Source organism: Halictus rubicundus, chromosome 13, assembly GCF_050948215.1.
Source record: "Halictus rubicundus isolate RS-2024b chromosome 13, iyHalRubi1_principal, whole genome shotgun sequence".
Taxonomy (NCBI): Eukaryota; Metazoa; Arthropoda; class Insecta; order Hymenoptera; family Halictidae; genus Halictus; species Halictus rubicundus.
Genome location: NC_135161.1, coordinates 11,285,357 through 11,311,576, shown reverse-complemented (window position 1 = coordinate 11,311,576; position 26,220 = coordinate 11,285,357). Strand labels below are relative to the sequence as shown.

The window sequence follows — 26,220 nt, the reverse complement described above, 5'->3', positions numbered from 1 at the left end:
ACTTTTTCCTTTGCGAAAATGTCCCCCGCGGCTTTGTGAAGGAGTTATTAACGAAAAACGCGCATACCTTTCGAACCAGTGAATTCCTGGCTTCGAAGCTTCGATTTATGGCATTTTCTAGCCGAGATGTGCAGGATTGTATTTGAAAAAGTTAAAAATTTCTGGGTTGCCATGGTGAAGTTTAACCGATTTTAGCGCTCGGTAGTATGTTCGGCGGTAGAATTGCGTCGGGGCACGCACCGTGGATTCGTCGAGTGTCGAGGATCGCGTACCGGTTTAGGGTCTTTGTATCGAGCTCTAACGAGATCCCTTAAACAACGAGTCTGCGACGCGATCGCTGCAAAACAAAGCAAAGCGGTCCGCGTAAAATCCTGCGGTTGCACATCAGCCGGTTGGAACGGTAATTGAAAGTGACCGTGCTCGTACGGTCGAGCGCGTATCAGCCAGACAACCACAGAGAGAAAGAGAGAGAGAGAAGGAAGGCATCAGAAAACGGCTTCTTTCGCGTCAAATAAAATCCTTGCGGTTTTCATGCCGATTTCACCCGGGGCGCTCGATGAACCGCGGTGCCGCACTTCCGCATTCCCGCGTTTATCTGGCCGCGTCGCGTCTCGAAAAAAGAAATTTACGGCCTCACCTGGCTCGCCTGGTTCACCTGGCTAGATTAGCCGGCTATTAACATTGTTGTCCGGCTGCGAGACCGGTAATGATATATTCCGGCCTCTTTTTCTCCCATCGTTTCTTCGGGAGAAGCGCTTTCACCATGGACCGAGTGGCCCACCCAAGAAAAGCCCCATAGAGATTTGATCGTAATTTATGGGACTCTCTGGCCGCGGCGAGGCGGTAGCCCGGACGATGGCTACCAGGCGGCTCTTTGTAGCGGCTCCAGTGCCGGGAATCCTGTCGATTGTTTTTCGTCAATAGAAACTGTTAGGCTAAGTAGAAAATTGATACAGTTGTACAGAGACTCCGGAAATATTTTTCTACGAATTTTTCTATCTTTAACTTTTTTCGTTTTGGGCCACTGAACTGCTACAGGGTGGGGGACCCTATTACTGTGCGGGTACCAATCACTGTAGAGGTCCCAATTACTGTGCCTGTATCAATTTTACTTATTTTTAAAGTACGGTGAACATTAAAAAAGAGAGATGTATATATAACGTATTAACTGATTTTAATGGAACAATTTTTATATCTCTTTTTTAGTATTCATTATGCTTTAAAAATAAAATATAAAAATATAAGGGGCACATATATATATTTTTTAAAATATACGCACAATAATTGGGACCCCACAGTAATTGGGTCCCTTATGAGGCTTATGGAAAAAATTTAATATCTCCTTTTTAATATTCACTATGCTTTAAATATAAAATATGATAATATAAAGCACATATATATATTTTACTTTAAATTACAGGCACAATAATTGGGACCCCCACAGTAATCGGGTCCCCTATGCGGCTCATGGACAAAATTTAATATCTCCTTTTTAATATTCACTATGCTCTACATATAAAATATAAAAATACAAAGCACATAAATATATATATTTTTTTAATTCTAGGCACAATAATTGGGACCCGCACAGTAATTGGGTCCCCTATTTGGCTCCTGTAAAATTGTGTCTGAATCAACATCCCTTAGCTCCTTTCGTGTTAATTTTTGTTTCCTAATAATTTTAGTAAATTACAACGGTATCCACTCTTTTCTCTATATCGAATTTGATCAATTGATATTGATTTGTTGCCGCAATCAAATCCGCAATCCAGTGATCGCACACGGTGTCGCGTCACCTAAAAGTCGAGCCAACAGATGCAAGACGCGATGCCAGGCAACATCGCACGATCTAAAAACCATAAGGCCCGTATCCGCGTTGTAAGACAGGATCATTACCGATCGTCAGCCTCGATCCGAAGCAGGAAGTCGGTTCGAAACCTTTCGAAACCTCGGCACAAGGGAACCGCGGCGGGATAACCGTGCTCTTTCTACTTCCGCGACAAGGGAAATCGACTCGAGCCCGAAGATTATGAGTTTCGTGGGAGATGAAACGATGATCGGACAGCTGCGCGCGGTGCCGGGATCGCGAAAACCATTCCTGATACGATTGAGGGATACGATCGTTGCACGATCATCCGCGATGGTGATCATTATTTTCAACACATCCCAAAATAGTCTCCTTTATCTACAAAAATTCCACTCGAGGGTTCAGGCCAGTGTTCGGGATTTTTTTACTGGGAAACTATGAGAGCTTTCGTTATGGGACTTCCTGGGACAGTTTTGGCACTCTTTCGGTAACACGCAGGAATTTTTTGACCCGCGAAAAGTCAAAATTGAACGAGCCATGGGCGATTGAGGACGCCCCTGACGCGGGGCATAATAATAATATCGCTTGAATTGACTTGTGGGATGGTTGATAGCCGTGTGTGTTACACGACACTCTAACTCTAGTGTCTTTGCCATAAATAAATAAATTTATTATTACCAGGCCCGTGGCCGGATATGGTTATCTAGGGCCGAAAACACGCGAACGGAAACCCGAGAGTGGCGAGAAACTTGATCGGCGCGAATGACAGTGATCTCGGCCGATTTATGCGCCGCTAAAACCGAGACAGAGCTCTCCGATTGTCAGTGAAACTGGGCTCCCTCCCACCAGATGACATTGGATCGAAGGTCCCAATCGTGGCCCTCGTGTCGTTCGTTTCCCTCGGCCCACAGACCGAATTCAGGTCATGGTGCGAAGCGATACGCATTATTCCACGCTTTCCATAAGGCCGCGCCAAACCGCTATCTTTGCCATTCTCCGCGATAAAGGTGCCGGTCCTCCTCATTATCCAGAGACGCTAACCGTTGCCCCAATACACACCCACCTAACCTGATCAAAAAGTTGTTTGAGTAAAAGAAATACTGCATACAGTGAATTCTCGATATATGTCAACAACACAGGCCCTGCCGATGTCATATATCGTCCAGGAGACATACCCGAGCCGTGTTATGATCTCTCGGGGTATACGGTAGTGGGGATAATTCCGCGACTTTTATCATTCAGGCCTTGGCGACATATACAGAGAAATCACTGTGTATATATCTTTTATTGGAGAGTGTCTTTTTAAACAATTTAAACAATATTGTCGCACGAAATATATTATTATGAACACTTCAGAGATCAGCAATTGCGTCAATTTTGATCTAGAATTAAATTAAAAATACATTTTCTTCTCCGTTATGAAATATATGGGTGGCCTGTGAATGGACACTTAAGCTGCAGGGCGGTTGAAACCAGTATTCTGCAAATTATTATTTAATTTCCCCATTTCCATAAGAAGGCATTGTCAATAACTTTGCTACAGCTTGTGTCAGAAATTCTGTCGATTATTCCTAAATAAATTCTCATATTTATATTTTATTTTTTAATATTGACCCGTAGCAGTGAAGATTATTTTCCCTCATCCGAAATAAGACGAAAGCCGGTCCCGAGGCATCGCCTTATATCGAAAGAAAACAGAAATATCGGCGCGGGTCAGAAATGACTCCGGCACAGGTCTAGGACACGTCGAAGTCCTGATGATCAATGTGATTGGAATATTATTTAAACACAATGAAAGTCTTTAATTGTTAGAGACCACGCATCTACCGTCGCAGTAATTCACGATCTGACACTGACTCGTTCAAGGCATGTCCATTGTTTGACTGCACAGGGGATTCACTATGAAATCAATTGTCCGATTGAATTATTTATCGGCGTGGCTTTGGTTGTCAAATACCTTAACCGGCTGAACAGTGAATTTACAATGTTGTCCGTGCGCTTACTTAGATTTGCTTCGAGCACGATCAAGAATTAACAGCTCTGTAACCGTGTCTGTGCCGGCTATAGGTGTTATTATCGTTGTTGGTGTTGAAGCAGAGGTAAGTTATAGCCGTAGATAAACAGTACTGCTATCTGAATACGCGAAAGACAATTGCTGTTACCGTGCACTGTGGAGTAGTTGATTGGTACATTCACTTAACAACGTAACATGTTCATTGGCCGGTGTAGGCTTATTATTTATTCGCGCTCGGGCAAACTGCCCGCCAGTGGAAATTGGAGTTCGTGAAAAATTACGCTGAACAATTGTTAAACTATAGATCAGGGGCTCCTGGAGCTTTCGAGATAATTTGCAAGTGTGCACAGGTGATTTTTCCAAGCCAACATTTTGCTATTTAGTTCTATCGGTCGTGATGCAATAAATATATCATACAAGAAAATTGCATTAGTTAACTCGAACGAATTGTTTATATTAAACTGTGGTTCATGGACTCCTGGGACTCGAGAGGATAAACAAGTGTTCACAGGTAATTTTTCGAAATTTGATTTGCCATCTAATTTTACTATGACTAATGCAATAAATATTCGTGGACAACTTGGGACTTCGGAGGAAGTCATTTCAGAGTGTAGGTAATTTTTTTTTAATTTATATTTCAGTTGTTTCATTTTATTATGAGAAATACATACAGTAGCATGCGAGAATATTTAATATAGAAAACTTAAATGTTATTATTTATACCAGTAATTATTAAACTGTAGTCTGTGGACCTTTGGGGAATCGAGATTTAATATTATAGTGTCTTAAAAGAATTTTTCCAAACTGAAAATTGTTAGCATAATAAGTGTCTTTACACCTTTAACTCAATTGTTGAAGAAGAGTAATCCGAGAATTGTTTAGCAACGGGTAAAAATCCGCAAGTAATGTCTCAAATTACAATTTCACGTGTCATCTAATTGTATTAGAGAAAAAAGCACCGTAAACAACGTGTCACGCGATTCAGCGTAACTCTCGATTCAATTTAATAGCCGCTCGTAAAGTCCAAGAAGCCATTAATTTGCACGATAAATCATACTTGATTTACACGCTTCTCGCATTGCAGCGATTATCATAAAGAACAAAATGCTTTGAAATTGATAATCTAATCGGTATATATATTTTGCTTTTGAATCCGTAAGTGATTCGAACGTCTCACGTGCCGCGTAATGATTGATGGCTCTCAAGTTCAGCGTGTCAATAACTAATAGATAGCCTCAAACTGGAGATATCTTGTTTAGATACGAACAGATCAAACACATTTCCAACGCCCGTAGTTTGTTCAAAGTCGTTATTATTAACTCCGACGTTCGATTCTACGTCGAATCAGACGGATTATTTGCAAAATTAAATAGTTAAATAATTTTCGACATATAAACCCCTAAAATAATTGAAATTATAAAGAAAATATTTAGAAGAAACCCTTTGCAATAGAAATAAATTCTCAATTCTGTGATTCTCAGTCATTTTCAGAGCTCAGTAGATTTAGTACACAGTGCAAACTACTGTCTCAGTATCAGATGAGGGGAGGGAGCACGAATCGAGGGGTAAAAGCTACCCTCTCTCTGCCAGTACCGGACTATGCAGAAGTAGACGTGGGGGGCTAGCGCGGTGGAGGGGGAAGTTAGAGTGGGGGAACGAGTCTGGATCCGGCGACTGCGCATGCCCGACGGAGACTGAACGCGTCACGTGACCGGGGCGGAAGAGTGGGAACTAGCGCGGTGGAAGGGGAAATTAGAGTGGGGGAACGAATCTGGATCCGGCGACTGCGCATGCCCGACGGAGACTGAACGCGTCACGTGACCGGGGCGGAAGAGTGAGGACTATCGCGGTGGAGGGGGAAGTTAGAGTGGGGGAACGAGTCTAGATCTGGCGGCACTGGTGATCCTAACGAGATACACTTCTGTACTTTCCGAGCTTGGCCAAGCGAAGAAATATCGCGGACTTTTGCGAGCGACTGTACTCAAAGAGATAATAGTTGGTTCAGATAGCGTTCCGATGTAGTCATAGTGGCGCGGAAACCTGCACAATGTCGCGAGCGCAAGACGCTGATGCGAGTCGTAGACGCTCGAGAGGGAGAGAGAAACGGAGCACACGTCTCTTTCGATATTTATAACTTGTTTAGAGAAGCATGCACCGAGCTGAAGTCCTCGCGGAGAGTCAACGTACGAGCCACGGCGTCGCCGTGAAAATATAATGAACGATTGTCTTCCTCGAGCCGCCTCAAGGATCGCCGTATAGTCGCGCGCTCGCCAAGTCGTCTCGAATCTAGAGTAGAATCGTAGAACGCCAGGGCGCTTAGGCCAGCGTGCTTCTATGTGTTTGCCGAGGTTTCTTCGTCCCCCTGTACCCGTTGAGTTTTGCCGGTCGGATAAACGGTATGGAAATAATATGCAAATGGACTACAATGTTGTCTCGGACAATGTTTTATGGACCAAAACACAGTCGTTGCATATTGTCCTCGACGCCGGAAAACTGCGCATGATTTCCCCGGTATACTCTCCGTGCTTGTGTACGTGTGTGTTGTGCACGCCGGTCGCGTTAGTTTGCTTGTAACTATGGCGAGCGTACTCGCGTAATGTATCACCGTTTCGTGTGCACAGCGATGCTGCTCGCAATCAGTTTTGCTTTGCAACAGGACGCTGAAGGCCATCTTCTTCTTTGGGGACGACTAAGTATGATCTTCCGAGTGTATAGCTAGTGATTACCAGGCTCCATTTAGGGAAATTTGTTTTCTGCTTTTTCGGAAGGGGAGTATTATTTTTGTAAAAGATGCTTCAAATAATTTGTCTTCAATCGTTTTGAAGGATTTATTCACCTGGCACCAGGTTGCTTGATTTTTAAAAATTTATTTTGCATTACATTTTTCAACTTTAATTCTTCTTTTGAAGCATTTACTAATCCCAAAGTTTCTAGTATCCTAGCATATTATAGTCGGTAGAAATATTATGAGTAGTTGTGGTAATAATATTTTAGTTACGGCATTAATATTTATTCTAGAGAGATGTTTCCTCCCTCTAGAAAAAATTACATCCCCTGCAAATTTGATTAAAATCGATGTACAACGCCCGAGTAAGGTCAATTAGCAGGGCCTGCAGTGGCAGAGCGTATAATTAGATATTAAATTTGAGGGGATACTGAACGACCGGGGAATAATCTAGGAATGATCTAGGAGCGATCTAGAAATTTTTAGTAGGCGATTACAGGGTTCCACGGTGGAGAAATGAGCCCATTCAGCCGTGTCGGAGCAGAAAATTGAATTTATCACGAACAGCGAGGCGCGATCGACGCGGGAACCTCGCGAAATTGGCGAATTGGACTTTAATGGCGCCAGTTAGAATCTCTGAATTCGCATTCTGGGTCACGTGTGTGTCGTACTCGCGGAGGTGAAAAGGGCTCGAGAGAGACTTGATCGTATAGCTCTATTAGAAGCACGCGATCACCCCGGGTCTCTCTTCCTCTAAACGAGAGTGAGCGAAAGAGAGCGATCGCCGAAGCGGGAGTGAGAGAGGGAGAGAGAGAGAGAGAGAGAGAGTGAGAGAGGGAGTTGGAGAGGGGAAGAGAGGGAAAAGTGGCAAGAGAATTAGGCCGCTGAGATCGTTGGGTATGTTGTCGGACGGGTTATCTTACAAATGTTCGGTCGAAAACCTGCCCGGGTAGGTTACAAACGTGTTCTGTAATGTCGAGCCACGAATTCCTGCCTCACACGCCGACGTATCTTTCTGCCCTTAGAGGGACAATCGAGACTTGTCGAGTGTGTGCGTGATACGGGACCTAAACACACCGCTGGAGTAGCCTACTGAACCATTGTTGCATTTTTTCGCGTCCCAGTGACATTATTCTTCTCACCTTTTGCAGATCTATTCTGTTTACTGCTTCCTCGCCAGCTGTTATATTTATTTTCATCATTATTTTTCCATTACATCCACCGACTCCTCCAGTTGTTCCATTCATTATTTTTGTATTCGTTCTAATAGTAACTATTTATGTATTCACTCTATCAACTATTTTCTTGGCTGTCTTCTTTCTTTTAATATATCATTTATTTTTGGTTTAGTCTATCCACTATTTTTGTGTTTATTCCGTTTACTATTTTTCTATTTATTCTATTTACCATCTTTTTTGAACCTATTGTACAAACTGTTTGTGTACTCATTCCATACATATTTTGACGTCTACTTTATTACTTATTTTTCTATTCGTTCCATTCGCCATCTCTTTTTGAATTTATTGTATTATTTTTTCTTTTTAATTGTATTAATCTCTTCCCTCGTGCATATCAAAACCGGTTTCCTTTCGTAATATTAATAAACATATCGAGCAGTTAAACTGACCGGATTTGATTGTGTAAAAAGAGTTATACAAAATAGCATTTATTTAGATTCAATAAATCTGTACCATAAAAATTTCAAAAATGTAGGTTACATTAGTTTACATTTAGCGAGTCAATCTATGCAATATTTTATCGTACAAATTACATGTATTCAGGCTTAACGAAGCCACATGTCGAATAAATTCGCACAAAGTTAGCTTTTCGCCTCGAACACCGAACCAAGCACTATAAGAAGATGGTTCCCGCGGGAAACGATTGAATAAATGTCTGGTTTCGTGGAAAATCCGTTCCGAATTGAATTTCGTAATTTTTCTACATGCCTCCGGATAGATTTATCGCGGAGCTAGAAACGTCGGGCTGTCCAGGGCGCGCTCTGGTCGTTAATTTTTGTTGAAGAGTGAATTAGTACACCTGTTCCGAGCGTTTCGAATAAATAGATTGTAGAACGGCCGATGCACACCGCTGATAAATGAATGTTAACGCGGAGATTAAATTCCTCGGCGCAGATTGAATCTGCGGCCGCGAGTTAAACGTTCACGTCAGTAAAGCAGCTCAACGCTCGAATTAAGCTTTAACGATGATCCGACGACCTCGGAATTCGTAGACTGTGACGCCCGTTGCGTTTCAGCTATGAAAGAGCTCGATTCTCGGTTTCCTCTGTTCCATTAGAACGCGATTACAGGAATCCGTAAAAAGAGGAAGACGAATAGGGAAATGGATTCTGCCTCGAACACGCCGGCCTGTACCCGCCGCCCGAAGCACAGAAATACCGTTTAATTATGCCAAAGAGAATCTCATGCTTCGCGTTGCGTCATGCGATCCTCACGGCCGGATCCTAATAAATTTCCACCGAGACCGAATTCTCAACAATTTCGTGAATCGTCGAAGAATTTCATTTCCTAACCGGGAGATCCTATTCTGCTAATTTTCTCCATTTTTGTTCTGTCATAACTGCGGATCTCATTGTCATAAGTACGGAACCCGGTCAAATAATTTATGAACGTTGCCGCACTGTTCTCGGCTCGTCCGAATTACTCAAACAGGAAATATATATATTTGATTTGTGTTCCTTACAGTTGAAATTTTTATTTTCTACCTCGATTGCAAGAAACTATTTATTTTCTTTCTCAACCCTTCACCTACCTGGTAGCCTAGTAACAGATTTTTCAATAATTTGGCTGCACCATAAGGAAGCTTAAAAATTTTAAATTCAAATTAAATTAAAATTTAATGGCTCAAATTTCTCAGTCACAGGCTTCCAAAAATTACCGATAGGTCGAAACTAACATATTTTAAAATTCCTCTAATATTTTTAAATACCGTTTTAAATTGCACCAACGAGAAAAAGTCATGAAATACTCTCCCAAAAATCCTGTGTTTCCATATTTCGACTTTCACTATCGGCACGAAATTCGGCCCCTCGATCGAGCCCGGTCCGTTGAGATTCCCCGTCGCTTTATTAGGCTACCAGTGATTATGGTAATGCTGTTCGATCGACGAAAAAAAGCCGCGTGGAAGAAGAAGAAGAAGAAGAAGAAGAAGAAGAAGAACTGGTCGATCCTGTCGGTGCAGCGTCAGGCTCGATATTCAAATCTCGGTGTGGATAGCATCGATACGTCGAGAGGGATGCGTAGATCGATACCGTCGATAGACCCGGGGATCGGACTCGGTCGATTTGCGATAAGAACGTGAGCGGCGCGAACCTCTCGGAGTCATAAGTAATTTCGAATGCTCGCCGCCGCGGCGAATTGGCGAGCCGACCGGGGATCTCGAAAATTGCACGGTTAAATGCTTGCACGAGTAATTTTCCGTCCATCTCTCGACGCGATTCGGAAGGATTCCTCTCCTCTCGCGGTTTTCAACCGAGCTAACGACCTGACGTCGTCGTCTGCGCTTCGAAATGGAAATGGAATGCAAATCGGATTCATTGCATTTGGAAATTGATGAGTTTCTAGCCTTCCCTGAAAGGGGACCGGGCCGTTCCGTGCTCTCGGCGAATTAATAGGAACAAGCAGCGTTATTAATAGAGATACTTTGCGCCGCTGCGCCTGCCCTCCATTACATAATTTCGAGGAACGATATCTTGATTCATGAACCAGACGGCGGAGCTGATCTGCTTCGTTTCCTGAACCACTGCTACGTACATTTTTCGAATTTATTAACCCCTTACGATTTATTTTATAGCGATTACTACTTCTTCGTCGTCCACTATTCCTGGACAGCGAAACAATGTGGCATAAATATCGGTATAATTTTTTGCGAAAGCAATGTATCTACGATCTTCAAGAGGCATCCGAAAGTAGAGATTCCACGCTTTCGAACGACTTTTTAACCGTGCCAACATGATCATTTCCTACGAAGTTATGGCTCCTGCAAGATAGGTCCAATTTTCGTGTTCATAGAAGCAACTTTCACAAAATAATAAGAATTTCGTAATCTGTATAACTTCGCCTAAAAATTTGAACTTTGCAGGTTTAAAGTGCACGGTTGAAGCAATTTTCCCAAATTTTTTCGGAATTTTCCAAAAGCCCCATCGCGTCCAAATTTCAAGAGAACCCGGTGCGCTTCTGCGGGATGGAAAATCGAAAGATCGAAGTAGTCTAGAAAACACTGTCATATAAATATTATTATAACTTTTCGGAAAAGCAATATATCTACGCTCTCGAAGACGCATCTGAAAGTAGAGATACCACGCTTTCGAACGACTTTTTAACCGTGCCAACATGATCATTTCCTACGAAGTTATGGCTCCTGCAAGACAGGTATAATTTTCGTGTTGATGGTAGCAAATTTCCCCAAATAATAGCAAATACGCAATCGGTATAATTTTTCCTGAACATTTGAACTTCGTAGGCTTGAAGTGCACGGTTGAAGCAATTTTCCCAAATTTTTTCGTAATTTTCCAAAAAGCCTATCGCGAACAATCGATAATCGATGGGCAGCCGGGGTACCGGCGCGCAGGTACACTTTCATCGTTCGCGTATCATCGTAAACCGAGAGAGTCGACGACACAGGGGAACCAGTAGAACCGGAAACTGGTTTTGCCGGCGGACGATCAACGTCCAAGGTCCTGTCAGGACGCCGGGACGCCGGGACGCCGCCCGTTAAACGAAACTCGCACGCGAATTCGTGGTCGTTTTATAGTCGCGGCCGGGATCGATCGAGAAACCCTAACGGAGAGAGAGAGAGAGAGAGAAAGCTCCCGTGAATCCGAGAGATACTCCCGGCTCCCGGGATCGGGAGGAAACGATCGTGCGACATCCTCGAAATATTTCGCAGCCGGCGGACACGCGCGACTCCTTTTTTCCCCTTTCTCGTCGATCGGGACGATAATTTACCTCGTGGCAATTACTCGGAAATTGGAGCGAACGCGATAAGATTTACACTTGTTTGACTTCCTCGGAGAGGTAACCGATTACGCTTTAACGCTGCCCCGGCTCTCTCTCTCTCTCTCTCTCTCTCTCTCTCTCTCTCTCTCTTTCTCTCTCGTTGGTTGTGCTTCGTCGGGAATTGCCGACGGAAGAGACCCCGACGAGCAGATGCTTGTTGCCTTTGATGGAGCGATTATCGCGTGCAGCCTGCAATTAGCACCTTTTCGAGTCGGGCAGAATTCGATTTAATTGGGTTTATCAATTTTAACGGAACGTGTTCTTTCGAATTCGTCTCTTCGGGGTTCCGTTTAATGATCGGGGGGTCCGCGGGCGATTATGGCTTGTTAAAATTTTATGAAGCCCGGAATGTCTTCTCGCGCGCTTCGCTGTTTCCGGGTGAAATTCGACGTGGTTCAACAAACTCGGCTTTGTTCATTTCTTCCCGTGTCCTACAAGCTCCTGGATGAAAAGTGCAGCTAGCAGAAAAATCTGGAAATTTGCAAGCGTCTCCGGCCGCAGGGAAACTTCTGGAGACAGCGTGGGTTCGCCTAACGTTCTTCTTCGTTAGGGAAAACCGCGCTGGGAGGGGATACGGTACGAAACAATTAAGAAACCCCGATAATGAACAGAATTGCCGAGCGGTCCGCGGATCGTTTCGCATGTAACCGAAAGGAAAACAGGATAAAGCGGGTGCTAAATGGGCCAATTATACGCGGGAACGGCAAGGGTGCGAAAAGTGGACTTCGCCATGGTCGGTAATGCCCGCGACCCTGGCCAAGACGAGGCTACGGTTTCTCCTCGGAATAGCCCCGTGGCCTAGGGGTGGAGAGGTTTCTTGGCGAGCTTTCCGACCCGAAAAGTTTTCCCCGTCGCCGTTTACCACGCGTCGCGGGTCGCGTCGACGTCGACGGGAATCGCCTAACTCGATTTCCAGGCCCTTTCCGAACCCTGCTCGTGTAAATACGAAACTTCACCGGGCGAGCACGGCGCTATTTTAATTACCAAGTTGTCGGACCGGCATGCCCCGAGACCTTCGCAACGCGACTTGCGTTATTAACCGCTTCTCGAGCGATTTAACAGTCGCGAGGCTTGCGGTGGATCGATTTCGATCCTGACGCTGAAGGTTTACTTCGCGATGTGTATATTTCACTCGTTATACTATTTGCAATCTTTAAACCTTGCTCTCACATCGAGCGAAATCCAGATTGTAGCAGTTATACATTTTTCTCCGGGATTTTACGAGTTTGGGTTAAACTTTACTTCGGGAAACCAGAAATTTCTAACCCTTCTTAACGCAATCCTGCAGATTTTGGCGAGAGAATGCTGAAAATCCAAGTTTCAATTCTAGTAGATCACCAGTTCAAAAGTTACGCCTGTGTAAAGGGGAGCGATTTTAAGCATCGTCGTGTTCCCAAAATTTGTCAACATTAACCGCATTCGAGAAATGGATAAAGTGCAAGCGAACCATGTCTGATGCAGTCTGTCGAGCGGAATGCGCGCCTGAAACAAGCGAGCCGAACTGCGGAACGGTAGAAGAAAACCAGCATGGATTTAATTTACTTAGGTAACCAAGTTTTATTGCATCGATCGCAAGAAATAGTCTCTCATACGGTTGATTGGTCACCAATTAACGAATTACACGAATCCCCCGCTATTTGCATGTATTTCCCAGCTATGTTTTCTTGCTACTCTCAAGGTTCCCCGCTGTACTTACAGGCCGCCAATTAAATGTTTTTGTCGCTTTCTTCTCGTCGCGAAACTGGTATCAATCTACTTCTTACCAATTAAGGCGACTGAAAGTAGCGAAATACGGACATGCATCTGCCACGGCCGTTGTAATAACCCTCGGCTGCACCCTGCAATTCTCCTGTACGGTTGAGACAATAATCAATAGCGAGCGAAACCGGGTATCGGTAACATTCTCCCGATCTTTCTTAACCGCTGCAACGTTGCAGTTAGACGCGGATATTTTCATGACTAATCAACTGGAACGTCGTCTTGAAATACACTCACAGGTTAAACTTTGCCTCGGGAAACCAGAGATTTTCAACATTTTTTAACGTAATCCTGCAGCTTTTGGCGAGAAGATGCCGAAAATCCAAATTTCAATTGTAGGAGATCAGCGGTTGAAAAGTTATGCGTGTGCTCAGATGTGCGGAGTTAAAAATTCCTTCGAGGTAAAGCTAAGCCCACTCGTGTGTTCCTCATAGTGTACAAAACCGTGCAAAGAAGTTCTTTCCTAATGGTATAAAAAAAAAACTTAAAAATACAAAACTGGTAATATTTTTATATTCTCTTTTGTAACCTTCTTTTTAACCGCGTGATGCAATATTTCAAATCTGAAGGGTTTAACATAATTTTAGCACGGTCTCCGTTATCTGTAAGGTATAGAATATAATTTATTCTGCAAGTGAATAGGGGACTGCAGCTGCGAGTGGAAAGCGCAGAGGTTTGGAGAGCCGTGTTCGAAAAGTGTGATAAAAATTAGTTTCAGTTTCGCAAGACCGTGTTCCGCGGCTGAGAAGGATTCAACGACCCCGAAGAACGCGAAACAGGCAACGATTCGCTTGCCGATCGGTTCGGTTCGGTTCGGTTCGGTTCGAGCGAAAGTGGTTCGGCGTCGGTTTCCAGACAATTGACGCGGTTTAACAAGCCAGAACTCACCGACGTTCTTCGTTCTTTCATTTTTCGAGAGCGCGCCGCGGCGCATGCGCCGTAAAAATGTTAATTCGCGAGTTAAGCTCGCACGGGCACGCATCGGGTTCGAAGGCAGTTTCATTTACCGGCGGCGAGTCTTGGCCGGCCAACAGGATACAATGTAATATGGTAATTTTATATCTCGTTACGGCGCGCGGTATATCTTCACATTGTAAATTAATTACAGTGCATAGGTGGCGGCTCATCGACGTCGGGTCCGTCGTTTCTCGATCACAGGGGCGCGGCAGTCTTTTTCTTTTTTTTTTCTTTTGTCTTTCGCTGGGAAAGATCGTTTTATCTCTCCTCTCGTTTCCGCGCGAGCTTCCCCGATCATTCGCGAAGGGACGAATACTAATCAACCGAGAGAGGGGCAGAAGAAGAAGAAAAAAAAATGGCCACGCACCTGCCTGGGGGACGTGTCTCCGACGATTATCCGCGATATAGCAATTTGTCGAATTTTTTGTTGTTCTTTTCTTTTTTGTTGTTGTTGTTGCTTAATTCCGCCGTTACGGGAGTTTTACGAGCCGGCTTCGGGAAAACGAGCGACTCGCCGTAAACGAAAGTGGACGGCGCGGAGTCCCGAGTGCGCGAGGAAAAGGTAATGGCCACGCAAACGAGCCCATTCGACGAGAATTCTCCTCTCGAGCCGGTCGAACAGAACCGGGGAAACGCCGCCGCATAATCTCTCGCAACAACTGGGAAACGCGTTCTAATAACTTAATTGAGCCCGGATGGGAAACGCTGCTCTGCTCCCTCGGCTTTCCAAGAGGCGCCGACACGGAAACGCTCGGGGAGCTGCGCAACGATTAAATAAAGCGTTACACGGAGATGAAAGATTGCTCGCTTGTTGTTTCCATCGTTTTGCGAATTTGTTCGACACACGTGCGAAAAAATCGGCACCGAAGTGTCGCTTGCGTCGCGTACAGCCACGGTTCCTTTCACGTGGCAAAACCGCCTCGGTGTTAATTATTTCATTACGACACTTTCGCCAACGTATCCGCTACATTTTCCCGATTAAAACGATACCCAACACGACACTAGTTGAACCAGGTTTGCTCGTATAATCCACGATATAGTGGAACCTCGATTATCCGAACTGGTCAAAGGCACATAAATTCTCGAATAATAGTCGCCAGATCAGGGGAATTGACTCGAATTGAGGGGAAAAAGGGTTCTCTCTGCTTGCACCGGGATTAGTCACGTGACCGGGCGGAAGCGTGGGGGAACAGCACCGTGGAAGGGGAAAGTAGAGTGGGGAGACTTAATATTGGCGACTCAACGTGTAGGACAGAGAGGAAACGCGTCACGTGATAGGGCCGCAGCGGAAGCGTGGGGGAACGGCGCCGTGGAAGGGGAAGGTAGAGTGGGGGGACTTAATATTGGCGACTCAACGTGTAGGTCAGAGAGGAAACGCGTCACGTGATAGGTCCGCGGCGGAAGCGTGGGGGAACAGCGCCGTGGAAGGGGAAAGTAGAGTGGGGGGACTTAATATTGGTGACTCAACGTGCAGGTCAGAGAGGAAACGCGTCCCGTGATAGGTCCGCGGCGGAAGCGTGGGGGAACAGCGCCGTGGAAGGGGAAAGTAGAGTGGGGGGAATTAATATTGGTTACTCGGCGTGCAGGACAGAGAGGAAACGCGTCACGTGATAGGTCCGCGGCGGAAGCGTGGGGGAACAGCGCCGGGGAAGGGGAAGGCAGAGAGGGGGACGAGGGAAACAGTGAGAGGAGGGGAGGGGTAGATGACTTAATCTGGTGACTCCTGCTGTCGGAGCCCAGAGGGAATACCGTAGTAGAAAGCTATTGAAAGATTGGTTTCCGGTGATTTCGACGGATGGTTCCGCCGTGAAGCAAAGCGAAGACGACGAGGATCTCTCGCCGGCAATTAACTCGCCGCGGATTATTACGATTGAGAGGGAATCGGTGTCTATCTCGCAGCTATAGGCTGTCCCGGCACCGGTAACTGTCTCGCCGGCAGATTAATTATTATCTGCTCGGATTATTACGGTGCTCCGATGGGTGGTCGGCCCGTACTGTGGCACGAACATGGCTCACGCGTTGTTCGACACCATTAACGACGGCGAGCACGCTGCCGCCGTTATCGATTCGACCGGGGGCCCAGGGGCAGGTGAACCGAGTCCAAAAACCGCGCGGGCTCTAGTACACGCTCCGATCCGATCCGCTCGGCTCGGCTCGGCTCGTGCGTGCAGAAAACGCGTGTGTGCTCACGCGTGCGTGCGTGGCTGCGTGCGTGCCGCGAACGCGCGCAAACGATCCGCGGCAAAAAACTTTTTACGACGCCGCCCAATAAGTGAAACTTCCCAACTAATAATAAGATATGCTAATGAGCCCGGCCCTGAAATTACGTCGCGCACCTTGTTCGACCTGGGCTTTTTTTTTTACATTTTTTCTTTCCACGGGCGACCCTTCGTAAACAATTTCATGGGCACCGCGACAACGCGAAATTGCCGACCGGGGAATGCGACGGTTGTAATGATCGAGTGTCTTCGAACAATCGACGTGGTCCTATTTTGCGCGAGGATGATCCTTCGTTCGACGAGCTGTGTGGCTCTTTGGTTTTTCGTTTAATTAGGGCACGGTGAATCTGACTTGTCGGTGGTTACTGGCGACTGTATTAATGACTGCGGATCTTTGTGCAAAATTAAAATTTTTTACTGTGACAACGAGTCTCCTAGATTGTAAAAGAATTTTAAATTTAAATTGATTTTGTTAATATTTTCATGAAGTATCAAAAATAACTTGCACAATTCTTAGCATTTAAAGTATGATAAAAGTGTCAAAAATAAGTGGACAGCTCAAAGTATTTTATACAGCACGATACTTTGTAAAATTTAAACTTATAAAAATATTGCTAAAATTAAGGGAAAATTTTCTTTTACAGATTTCTTGTAGCAGGAAAAAAGGGTGCACTTTATCAAAATATTAATCGAATTATTGGAAAGTTTTTACAGTTTTTACAATTTTTCTAATTGTACAGATAACGTAAAATCGAATTCAATTATCGAGCCCTTAACAACCGCGTAAAGCGATCAAAACATATTTTTAGTTTAATTATCCTGTAGAAAGAAATACTGTTTCTTTCTCCAATTAAATGGTTTCAGATTGCACCCAGCCTCTCGAAGGTTATTAGCAGCCTCATCACAGCACCGGGAAATATTCTTTGTGCTTAATTTAATTATGTCAGGTCGCATCAACTTTCCCACTGGCCATTAGCAGCAACGTGCCCGCATAAATACGTTTTTCTCTCGGTTTAATTACTCCAGATTGCATCGACCCGCTCCATCGGTCATTAATAACTGTCTAATAGCACGAGGAAATAATCTTGTCCCGAAGATTCGAACCGGGGGTTTCTCTTTATCGCAACACTTCCTGGGAACTGGGAATCTTGTGGAATGTGTTCTTCAAGTTTTCAGATGGAGTTCGCGAACTGGTCGAAAAGAAAGTTTAAGAAACGCGATGTTTATCCCGCGTTTCGACCGCACGAAATCCCGCGAACTTCGAATATTTCTGTTCATTGCGATATGCTAAATTCGTGCTGGCTGGAATTTCGCGATCATGCCCTCGTATCGCGGAAATTCTTTTCGCACAAGCTTTTGTGGCGGAAAGTACAGAATGCTTCTAAATTAGGTTTGTTCGCCGTGCGATAAAGCGTATTCTATATTTTTTCCTGTGTGGACAAAACGTGGTAAAATTCAGTTAGCAAAAATGGTGCAAGTCGAAACAAATCATTGGAAAACTAAATTCAGTTAAAGTTCTATAAAACACAATATAATATCGAGGGATGTTACCTTTGCCTTATACAGGCTATGTTCAATCTACAAAATCGTCCATAGCACAAACTATATATGCTCCGAACTATGCCATGTTTGTACTCATTTTACTCAGAAAAAGTTCACGAATACTTTACGACGACAACACACAAATAATTCTTTACATTTTACTAAATAAATAAACAAACTGAAGCCAGCGTCAGCAGGATTAGTTTCCCGAATGAATCTCGATGTCTCCGAGCGAAGAAAACAGTGTATTTCGATTTTTCGAGATGTACGGATTAAATGTCACCGGTTCGGATAACAGAGGTCCCACTAAATCGTCAATTGCGCAAACAAATGGGCTCCAAACCCCGTCGTGTTTGTACTCGTCTTACTCGGAGAAATGTCCCGAACAATCTGCACTATAAATGCGTAAATAATTCTTTACGTTTCACCGAATAAACAGGTTGCCATTAAAAATCGATTCTCGGAAGAGGATACATTGCTGCGAGCGAAGCGCAACAATGGAGAGTGCGGTTTCCTGAGATGAACACATTAAAAATCATGTCTGGTCGAATCTCCGACACCGCCCGAGGTAGTATCGATGAACACTGTCAGCCAGAGCGAAAAACAGTGACGAGGATGGGAGGGGTGGGGGAGGGAGGCAGTTGGCGAGGAAGTGCTCACCGGTAGGAGGAAAAAAAAAAAGATGCGCATCTGCCGACTGCCGGCTCTCATAATGGCCACGGGTGTGATTACGTGCAATTACCGTGGAGAGGCCTCGGAGATCGATGAACGCCGTTTGGCGGAAGAACAAGAGACGTGTTCTCCCGGCTTCGAAAGATGCAGGTGAACGGAGCAGAACCGGCGAGAGGAGAAAAAGGTGCCGAGAAGAAGAGCAGTCGGCCGAAAGGTGGATATTTGCGCGATGCGATATCCGAGAGTGGCCGTGTCTGCTGTCAAGACCGTGACGGTTGAAACATTTTAAGCCCATTGACCTTAATAACAGGTCTACGGGCACCGGTGATTCGGCTACCTACCAATAGCAGTCCTCGCACGCAGTTTTCTGCTGGCTCTCCTTTGTTTTCTCTTTCCCTCTCTTCTTCTTCCTCTTCTTCTTTCTCGATGTAACTCTCCGTCTTTTTCCTGGGATACTTCGAGCGCTGATTATCTCTTTCGGCGCCGAGCGCTTTCGACAAGTGGTCCCCGCATGTTCAAATTCGAGAGTATTGAATTTGTACATGAATAATGGAAACCTGGCGATTCTTGCTGGATGCCGCTTGCTCCAGATTCGATCACGTGCGCCGTGGCACGGAGAATTGTTTTTTTAACGAGACCAATGGCACTGGGGAAAGTGAGTATGTTAAGCTGCAAACCTACAAACAATTTCCGAACCTACGAAACGACGCTCGAGACTAGCTAAGTGCGTCTAGACTAGTCACATGCCTCTATTCAAGGAACTATAGCTCCTACAATTTTGAGTATTTTGACTCGAAAAAATTCTACTACGTGGTCCACATAATGGAAAATATCTGCACAAAACCTCGATACAAAATAGTGATTTTATTTCTGTACAAAAATTTCTAAATCTGCAAAATACCCCTCTTGACCAGAAGACCCCTTTATATACTCCCTCTAAAAATAACTATAACTCCTGCGATTTTGAGCATTTTGACTTGAACAAATTCTATCGTCTGGTCCACATAATGGAAAATATCTGCACAAAACCTCGATACAAAATAGTGATTTTATTTCTGTACAAAAATTTCTAAATCTGCAAAATACCCCTCTTGACCAGAAGACCCCTTTATATACTCCCTCTAAAAATAACTATAACTCCTGCAATTTTGAGTATTTTCACTTGAAAAAATTCTACTGTATGGTCCAAATACTGGAAAATACATACGCAAAACCGCGATAGGAAACTGTGATTTGATTTCTGTAGAAAAATTTCTAAAATGACGACTTCTTACTTTACTGGTATATTTTCTAAAAATCTATAAAAATAATAATAAAAACTATAAAACCAGTCATGGTTAGTATGGAAATTGGTGCTTTCCAAGAGGCCTAATACAATCCCACAAAAATAACTAAAACAATTGCCTAAAGACAAGTACAAATCTCCACAATTCAAAAACAGCATACTCGTCTGAAATGGACGATAGATGAGCATTGAACCATTGACCTCTGATACGTCCGGCAACGTTTCCTCGTTCGGAGAAGATAACAATACGAGCATCCAGAATCCGAGCATTACAACCGTCGGATTCCCACAGTGGAGTTATGATGACTCGACGGGGAATATCGTAAACCGTTTATCGGTAATAAGAAGTCTACCGATAAAACCCGAAGAACGACGACGCGAGCTTAATTCAATTTCCTAGTAGCGCTCGATTTAAATGATCGCCTCGGTCCACCGAGAGACCGGAGGAGGATCGTTGGCCGATTATGTATGCGGTTTGATCGTCCCGGGGATCGCATTATACCGGACGATTATTTTGACGGTTCGTTTTCCTCGGCGGCGCGGCGAGGGAGCGCCGGCATTAAAATGGCTACCAGTTCTTCTCGAGTGGCTCCTCTCGAGGAGCGGAACATCTGTCGGAGTGGCTTCTTTTGGCCCCTTCGAACGTGTTCACGAATCACGCGGACGCCCTGTGACAAGCTACAGGATTGAAGGGCACGAAAAGGGATTGAGGTTTCCTGTCGTTCACGAGCGAAGATTAAAGTCCGCCCCCGCGCTCCCTCGATTTCGCAGGATCCTCTTCCTCGCCCTATCTGAAAAATTCAGTTCCGGGGATCGCCTACACCACGATCCTGGGAATATCTGTTTCTCGGGGGGGGGGGGGGGGGGAGTCGCTTTTGTCGACAAGATTCGCTCGTTTATAAATAATGCATTCCGATACCGTAAACTGGGGACTGTCGGCGAGCTCTTCGGGAATTTTGACGGGTTATTGGAGAATTAAAATTCCTCTTTGAGGAACTATAACTCCTACAATTTTCAGTGTTTTGTCTTGAAAAAATTCTGTAATGTGGTTTAAATGATACGGAATATGTGTGCTAAACCTCGATACAAGACGGCGACTTGATTTCTTTTAAAAAATTCCCAAATCTACGAAATGACGCTGTGGAGCAGAAGACCCCCTTATATACCCCCTCTAGAAATAACTATAACTCCTAGAATTTTGAGTTTTTCGACTTGAAAAAATTCTATCGCATGGGCCAAATAATGGGAAATATGTATGCAAAACCTCGACGCATAACAGCGATTTGATTTCTTTCAAAAAATTCCCCAACCTATTTACGAAATGAGGCTCTAGACCAGAGGACCCCCTATATATATCCCCTCTACAAATAACTATAACTCCTACAATTATGAGTATTTCGACTTGAAAAAATTCTATCGTATGGTCCAAATAATGGGAAATATGTATGCAAAACTTCGATACAAAACAGCGATTTGATTTCTTTCAAAAAATTCCCGAATCTACGAAATGACGCTGTAGACCAGAGGACCCCCTATATATACCCCCTCTACAAATAACTATAACTCTTACAATTTTCAGTATTTTGACTTGAAAAAATTCTATCGTACGGTCCAAATACTGGAAAATATCTACGCAAAACCTCGATACAGTACAGTCGTCCGATCTCTTTGAAAAAATTTCCAAAATGACCTCTCGAAGCGGATCTAGAGAAGACTAGAGAAAAGTGAAGGACTACCTGATTCGTTCCCCTCCCGTGAGATCGATCACTGGCTTAATGTCCTGATAGGAGATCAAGGACATAATGACACCCAGCGGACAGGATGATAAGACGCCTGTGCTGCCCGAGCTTCCAAGCAGCTCCACACGATTACCGGGTTTTTGTTGCCGGAGGTTGGATCGGGGATAGCTAATCCTATTGTAGGGGGTATAATTGGATCGGTTCACCCCCGTTCGCCTGTCCACTTCATTCGTTTCCCCGTGTAACCAGCACCGGGGACAATATAGTCCGATGGAAACTCGTCTTTCGGCGGCGATGCGCTAACTGCCTCCTCGTCTGAGACCTCGACAGCCTTGCTAACTTTGTTAGACGACCTTTCGGGATCGTTCGCGTATCACAATTGAACGAGGGCGGCGGTCATTGGTTAATCAATTTCCAGGGGAGGTTAGACTGGTCCCTCCCTTTATCTTCTTTTTTGTCCCGCAGACAATGAATGATTAACTGCACAGAAGGAAATTTAATTTGAAATGTTAGCGGTACCCACAAGCAAGGTCGTTCCTTCATATTTGTATAAAATTTTCTTTCACTTCGCGTTTAGTACAGATTAATTAATCACAGATCAATGCGACAATACGCTTAATCAGGTGCTAAAAAACGACATTACTTATACCACCAAGTAAGTAAAAATAGTAAGAAATAAAATTGTTTGCACTAACTTCAGGATACAGGAGCTGGATATACATTAACCGTGTTTACTCTATATATGTCCCAAATGCTTAGCCGATAAGAGTCCCCCACTTCCGCGGGGTGTACTCTATGAGGGGCTAAAAAACTCCAGTGACCTCGGTCGGATTGAAGAATAGTATCTCTCCTTGTCGATATATGTCGCTGGCTAGGCCCGCGTTTTGGACAAATATCGAGGTACCCCTGTATTTCCTTTTTTAGCATCTCCATTCAATTGAGACTAGTACAACAATATTTTTTAATATTTTACCCATTCTTATTGTCATAATGTATTATGACACCCCTTGTAGAATACAGATTCCCCCACTCACGCGCAAGTAGTATTAATCTTAACAAAAGTTGTAACAGATCCAAGCAGAAATTCGCAAAACGCGACCGTACCGAATCGGTCGGCCGAGCGTGATGCTCGCGAGCGCCAAAACGATCGCAATAATAGCGATTTCGGGCGGCGTGTCCGGCCAGTAATAGCCTAACTTAATAACAAATTCCGCGGGCAATTAATCTGGTTACTCTCTCGAATCTATTCCGGATCGTTTCGGCGACGTTCAAACAACACGGCGGCGACTGCATTAACAAAATAAAGCGGCTGATCGATAGCGCGGTAGATGTAATACCGCTGAAAGATAGCATTCGACATTAATTACACATTACGGGTATTAGTGCTTGAACCGGAATGGATACTCCGTTATTAATCTTGTTAACCGATCTGGCCGCGTCCCGGGCTGTATCGGGCCGCGCGCGCGCTCGCTCGCTCGCGTAATTCATAAACTAAATCTCGTATAACGAACGGGAACCATAGTCAAAGCGGAGCAAAGCGGCGCGGAGCAGAGCGGAGCGGAGCCGAGCGGAGCGGAGAGCCGTTTTACAACGTCGTCCCACTATAACGAGCCACGGTTTAACTATAAACACCGTTAGATAAGTTATTCTCTATGCTCCCTGACCCGAATGCTTGATTACGGTCTCGTTACGCGCTACTGTCGTCGTAAAAGCGAAACGAATGTAACCCAATGTCGCAATAAATCGTAACGGACCGACTGTTACACGATCCCCGCGCGACCACTATAGTAAATCCGCGCCACGGAATTATCTCTTATTCCGCCGGCGATTCGGAGGAATTCAATTCGAGCGATATTTTTAATCGGCGCCGGACGATCGATCGATCGGATCCCCACGGGACTGCGAAATCCAGGTCGTTCCTGTGTTTATTGTTCGATGCGGGAGAGTCAGCCTTTGGAAGACTGTGTTATTCGATACTATAGCTCGGTCTTCAACCATTACACCGCTCGATGCCGCACGAATTGTATGCGTTTAACGCGAGCTTCAACTGTTTCGAATCGACGGAGTCTCGTATTTTTAATGCACAGTAAAGCCTCGATCTAAGCCGCACGGAGCTACACGATTTTAGTAGGCTCGCTTATCCCCTCCACTGGGGGGCCCGCGAGGGGACGAGCAGTGTAAACATGCAACATAACCGGGTCGGGTATATCGGTGTGGACCACTACTAACTCAGTTACAAAACTTCTTTATTTTTAATTATTTCTTTATGGGACTCTCGCCAACTTATTCGTGGCGTTTATCCGATTAAAATGACACTAAACACGGTATAATTTGACCTGTATTTGGGGGCAGCTTCTCGGCCCCGTGGAGGGGATAGGCGTTTTGCTTAAACCGTGCCGTTTCGGTGTGCTTAGATCGAATCTTTACCGTACTAACGGTAAACTCCGTTTACGGAGCGCTAAAAGTGACTATTTTGCTGAAAGTAATATAATATATACCCAAGGAAATAAATTTGTTGAATAATTTCTCTATGCATCCTTAGAATGTCAATAATTTTGAATTAAAAATATCAGAACCCGTCAATTTGACCCAGTGTTAATAAACGATACAGTTTCGGACCAGATCCGGTCTCCTGCTTGAACAACGCGTGCTGACGAAATTATTTTTGAACGTGGATATTTGTTGCTAAAAAAATGGCATTCGCGTTGAGGGGAAAATTACCGGCGAACGATCCCGCGACAAATTCGCAGGTTTTTCGCCGCGCTATTCGCGCGCCGTTTACAGAGCCGATTACGAGGTCCTCGTCAGCCCGGGCCGCTCGTATTTTATCGTTTGCCGAAAATGGTGTGCCGTCGATCGATCCAAATAATATCTGATTATCATACCGATGCCGGGGCATAACCGTGGCTCGATTAGCTCCGGGCGACGCGTTTACGTATAAATTATTCGTCACTGCCGTAATTATTTCTCCCGTGATCGTGCGTGTCGCTTCCATGAACGGGGGCTGATTTGAATATTTCGAAAGTGGTCTTTCGTTTAGACGACCGACACGTAGTTATTAAAGTTATATACCCACCCCTTCGTCCCCCTCATCCCTCATCTCACCTGCACACCGATGTACCAACAGAGAGAGAGAGAGAGAGAGAGAGAGAGAGAGAGAGAGAGAGAAAAAAGGGATCGCACGGGAATAAATTACAGAGTACAAGGGCGCGGATCCTTGACGCAGGCATCCGAAGAATGTAAATTGTTCAATTGCGTTTTGCAATCGAACGCGTATCGGGAGAGAGACTGTCAACCTATCAACGAACCCGGTTAACTATGACGGACGCAATCCGCTACGGGCACTCGGAAATTACTTAAGCGTGATTAACCCATTAACACGTTTGCTCGAAGCGACCGGCAATCTCTGATCGCGTTTAGAAATTCATTTTTCTGATTTGCCCTTCCTGGAAAAACAAACTCGCATTATTTATGAGTAGGTTATACTTATTACCAGCGGATTTTAGGCATGTATGAGAAAAATGGGTAGGCAGAATTTAAAAATACGAGTTTGAAGAATTCAAGAACACCAGTGCATTGTTTTCAACTTACCAGAATTATTAAAATGGAATTTTTCATTAGCACCAGTTTCTTAAAATCCACAGTTTTATTTTGCACGAAGATCCGCAGTCTACTCATGAGCAAACTGTGCGCAGTTCGGTTAAAATGAATTTGTTAATTTTTTGTTTGCACCTTTTTACTTTGTTCTTTTCTTAAACACGATTATTTTATTCTGAGATTTGCAAATATTCTTTAGTTTCTTTGTTATAGAAATTCTTTGGATAGATGAGACAGAAAAATGTGCGAACATATAAAAATCGTGGAATATTAATATTTTCTCCGACTCATAGAGATTACAAAAAGAAGAAAAGCATTGTGACCCCTGCGTCTCACATTTAGGCAATTTTTGATTGAACACGAAGATCCGCGTTCCAGTTATTTTTTTTTTAACAAATTTGCAAACGTGCAGCGCGTATGAAAGTTCAGAGAAACGCGTTAATAAAGTGAATAAATACCGGTCCGCGTCGAGGTTAATTATGCGGGAATTCCTTAATTAGATTATTCCCAACACCGCTTCATTCCTTTCCAGATTGTCCATTCTCGGGGACCGCCTATGGCGACTACCATAATTGATGGACCGGAAGGGAACTATTTAATAAGGTTGCTTAGGCTAAACGAGCAGCAGTAGTAGTGGTGGTAGTAGTAGTAGTCGGTTTCACATTCCGTAGAGGTTTCCCAAGACGCTTTCCTTGTGTCGTATCTTTCAGTATCCTCTCGGCGAATGGTTCCACGCTTTTGTCAAGATTTACTATGACGTATATTATTTACTAATTCTCTCACATACAAAATTGTATACTGCGGACGTTACCTCCAAACAACAATTCATTTTTACGGTCCCTTCTTGGTTTAGACACTTTCTGAAAATGGGGTTTGCGCAGTGGATCGTT

General features: G+C 44.4%; 1 protein-coding gene and 1 long non-coding RNA gene across 7 annotated transcripts in view; both read left to right on the top strand.

Moving 5' to 3' along the window:
• LOC143360551 (uncharacterized) overlaps positions 1 to 26,220 on the top strand; it is a 407,529-nt gene that overhangs the window by 124,442 nt on the left and 256,867 nt on the right. The gene's annotated exons all lie outside the window — the stretch shown is intronic.
• The window catches only part of LOC143360566 (uncharacterized), a 93,917-nt gene continuing 74,096 nt past the window's right edge, over positions 6,400 to 26,220 (top strand). For both annotated transcript variants that reach the window (XR_013083304.1, XR_013083303.1), the window contains exon 1: positions 6,400 to 6,514. This is a non-coding gene — a long non-coding RNA (uncharacterized LOC143360566). The remainder of the gene's footprint in view (positions 6,515 to 26,220) is intronic.